A 4,941-nucleotide genomic window follows, 5' to 3' on the forward strand; every position below is an offset into this window, starting at 1 on the left:
GATTTAATAAGTAAAATATTAAAATTTAACCCCTTAGCAACTGATTTTATACCCTAGCAACCAAATACCAACTTTCATTTCAGCCACAGAACACAGACTTTTTCAAAAGTAAATTACTTGACAACGCAACCATACCTGGTATTGAGCATCATATCAATGTTATGACATATATCTGTGCTAAAAACTCATGAAATAAAAATCGGTAGTCAGGCATCCTTTTTTTTAAATATCAATAGAAAATTGTAATTACAATACGGAGATTTTTGCATGTTTGATGCTAATTTGGTCTTCACATACCGGTACGTTGAAATTAAAATGTGCTGCAAATTTGAGAGCAAGTTTATAAATTGATCGGATATGGAGGATTATCTGAAAATGGATGATTCATTGTGAAAAATGATAAAAATTGATCTCCCTAGCACGATCTACTCCTTAGCAACCAGAAAACTAAATTATGTAACTACCTGAAAGTTATTCAACAATTTGGTTTAAAGTCATAAAAGTTCAGAAACAATTAAAATTTACATAAATAAACAAATCGGTTACTTTTAAAGACCAAATAAACGTAATTTTCATGTTTTTTAATCAATACCACAAATATATGCAAAGATCGAACATTGTACTATTGACCTAGAATAATGATAAAAGACGTGCGCGTGTATGATGACGTTATTCTGTGCAGATAAACCTATGATATCAAACGGTCAAAAATATCTCGTAAAACCAACAATTACCGAAGCGTTTCGTATATTCCTACCGAACGGTACAGATGGTTACATTATTATCATCAGATGGTGGGCTATTCAAATCGCTTTTCGTCCGTGGTCCGTCCGTCCGTCCGTTAACAATTCTTGTTATCGCTATTTCTCAGAAAGTACTGAAGGGATCATTCTCAAATTTCATACGTAGGTTCCCCTAGGGCCCTAGTTGTGCATATTGCATTTTGGGACCGATCGGTCAACAAGATTGCCGAGCGTCCGTCATTTTGGATTTTGATAGTTACCGCTATTTCTCAGAATTTACTGAAGGGATCTCTCTCAAATTCCATATGTAGGTTCACCTTGGGCCCTAATTGTGCATAATACCTTTTTGGACTGATCGGTCAACAAGATGGCTAACCGCGTGCCATCTTTGATTTCATAATTGAAGTTTGTTATCGCTATTTCTCAGAAAGTACTCAATTTACAAGCGATCTGTGTCAAATTTTATATGTAGTATTTTTGAAAAAGTTTGAAAAGCAGGGAAAAGATCCCTCTTTCCATTGTCATACATAGATAATTCTTTGCTGGGCGCCAAGATCCCTCTGGTTTTTCATCAATTTTATTTGAAATAAATGGACTCTACATATCAGTGGCACATTTCGTACATTAGAGAGAGTTAATTGATACTATAATACGTACAGTGTATATATTCCGTCTTTGCATATTACAGAGTAAGCTCCCTTGCGGGTAGGTATCGATTGTTACGTCATTATTTTGTAAGCGCAATTCACGTCATTTTCTCCGAAAAGTATGACGTTACGCTCACAAACACATGACATCACAATCAATACCTACCCGCAAGTGCAGATAACTCTGTAATATGCAAATTCGGAATACTGTTGGGTTAGAAATTCTTGCCAGGTCAATTTGTATTGGTCTACACATTTTCTATAGTCGCTAACGTTTGTTTCTGTTTTTGCCGTGCTAAGTCGATGGGTCACAACTACATACGCAGTTCATATATACATTTGTATGCCTATAGTCTATATCGACCGGATCTGATGATATTTTCCAGAAATCGAGAGTTTCCATGAACTTCTTCGTATCGTTTTGGTTTGTATTTATTGTGGGCCACATTAAACTTTTTTCATTTTTTATTTATCGAAATTTCACAGTTGGTCTGAGTAACGTCTTACCTGGCTTTAGTCAACATTTTATGCAAAGAAAACGTGATAATTTTCTTGTATATGTTTGTGATTATAAATGAAAACAACTGAAAAGTTACGTATAGTGTGCTTTTAAACAAATCGTTTGTTACAGTGGGTTTTTTTTTTTTTTTTTTTTTTTTGCTTACAATACAATGCATTTCATCGACTTTTGCCGACATGTAATTTCCAATTACTTTCCATATATGCATATCTGAAATAAACCAGCCCGATGAATTATCGCTGGAAACTTACATATAAAAAACATTTCATTATTCTTTCAGGCATTTTATTTTAAAATTTGCCAAAGAGAACTGCGTTTATTGGAAATACATCATAAAACCCTTTTAAATTCACAAATCTTCAATCTCGGCCCTGTCTTGATCATCCCTTCTCTGATCTGTAAAGGTAATCAGCATATCTGTGAAATGAATCGAAATTGAATTTATTACCAATCAATTCAAAGCAATTTCAAATACACTTAGTTGTAACTCCTCAGTTCTATGGTCTATATGCCAGAACATGAAAATTTTACAGCCAACACACGTGTATACAGTATAGTTGTTGAACGTACATATAGTATGATAAGACACTCCTATTCATTGTTTGGGGAAAAAAGTGAAATGTATTCTTGTCCAGTATGTAACAAAGCTCCGAAAAATAAATCTATAATAAATAACATGTTGTACTAAGAAACAAATTTTGTTCTGTATAGTATATACATAGGTGTTTAGCACGCTGGTAAGTCAAATACTTAGACTTATATAAAAAGACTTTCTCTATATCTCTAGATCTTTGATATACATGTAGAAGAAAATGGTCTGTCTGAAATAAAGTTCTGTTGCCAAATGATCTATAATATAACATATGGGGTAGATTACTGGTTTTAGTCAGTTTAAAAGTTTATGATATTATTTGTGTCACTTGGGAGAACATACATAATTCTTATAGATAGATATTTCTGCCGATGATCACCACTAATGTCATGGTCAAGTATTTTTTCAATGTCAGTACATACAATGTAAATACAACAGTAAACACAAGTCAGTGGATTTTATAATTGAACATTTCATTTTAATACAACTCTGATTGTAGGTCTTTATTATTGAAACTAAATTATAACTGCGCTCTCTATAAACATTAAACGTATGGTCGCCAAGCAATCAAAAAAGTTTGTATTCAATATTTTCTCCCTAAATCGGAGTTTGCTTAGATACAAACAGTTAGATACACTTATTCCATTATTGTAGTTTAAAGGCCCACTCCCTTTCCGAAACGGCTTTTAATTTTTAAAATGGAATGTAAAACGAGATAGATAATTTTGTAGGGTCGCAAAAGTTATCAACTTATCGTTAATACTACACTCATCATCTTATTCGAAAAAAAAAATGTTAATTTTCATAACGCTGGTCGTCTTGTATTTCCCGTCGTTGTCCTAAATACCGCGTGATAGTTAATCTCGACATTTATCACCGTATATTACGCAGGAAATCTTGCATTATTTGGTGTTGTTACCTCATCTTAGGCCATCGATAAATATTTTCTTATATTGTTAATGTTTTCAAGAAACCTTTAAATTTTGCTCCGGAAAGGTAATGCGTTAAGGTCTAAGGATTACCTGATATTGAAATGATCTCATCGATGAGGAAAACAGCAATACTGCCCTAAATAGTTGTTTTTGTAGATCGATGTCGCTTTCTCCAATTTCAAACATAATTTCTTTGCTTTCGTTTTACATCTTTTTCTGTTAAGGTGTTCGATGAAAGCTATGTCAGAATACTTTAGACATAAACATTAAACGCATCAAGTTATCAAACACGTGTATATTCAATATTGTCTCCTTAAGTCACTGTTTTCATGGATACAAACTTGAATATCGGATTTCCAAATAGATGTATTGGTATACTAATGGCATTTATGAAGATTAAAGAAGAATCAGTCCCTGAAACACCTACCTGGTATTGAAATATTCCCATCGCCGAAGAAACCAACAACACTGCTCGGAGGACAAGAAATTGCGGAGGTTAGTCATCATATGTTACTGTTTTTATAGATCGATGTAGATTCTTAAAATTACAAAATAAAAAAAATCTATGTTTTTGTTTTATATCTCTTCCTATTAGACATTTCAATATCAGATTAATTTTGATTAAACCATTTAAAGTATGGTCGCCAAGATCGTTGTCGATTCCAAATACTTCAAACTTGATGTCTTCCTGATAGACTGTTTGATGAAAGCTATGTCAGAATATATACTTTAGATAAAATTATCAACATTAAACGTATGGTCGTCAAGCAATCAAACACGTTTATATTCAATATTGTGTCCCTTAGTCATGGATTCAAACTTTTACCGACGAATTTCTAAATATATTTAATAGTATACTTTTAATGTCTATTAAAGAAGAGTCAATACCTGAAACATTTATCTGATATTGAAATAATCCCATTGACGAGGAAAAGAACACTGTGCTGACAACTTAAAACCTCCTTGTTGTCCTAAGTCATTGTTTTTGTAGATCGATGTCGATTCCAAATATTTCAAACTTATGGTGGCATATTTCTGCCATCGAGTTGCCGACGTACGACTTAATGATGTCGACATAATTAAGGTATTATGTCGACATCATATAGGAAGATGTCGACATAAACAGAAGAATATGTCGACTTACCACATGTACCTGCCCACATAATGATTCCAAGATATTTATGTAGAATGTCGGTAACTCGGCGATTAATCGTGTTTATGCTCTGGTGTGACACCGACTTGTCAGTTATTGATGTCGACATCTAAACTAAAAGATGTCGACATCTGTCTTGAAAGTGGAAATCAAAGGCCACTCTTTCATGACGCACTGTGTATATGCAGCAAGGTACCATACAGCAGAGATCGACGTTGATTTTGTTAATTCAGGTTTTTATTTATTTGATTTCAAAACTAAAAAATGTGATCCTGCACATCCCGGCCATGCAGCTGTAATTAACCTACGTGTAGCTGTTAGTCCGAGCTGAGGAAGTTAGAGTGCAAGAGGACT

The sequence above is a fragment of the Argopecten irradians genome, chromosome 16, assembly GCF_041381155.1.
Source record: "Argopecten irradians isolate NY chromosome 16, Ai_NY, whole genome shotgun sequence".
Classification (NCBI taxonomy): Eukaryota; Metazoa; Mollusca; class Bivalvia; order Pectinida; family Pectinidae; genus Argopecten; species Argopecten irradians.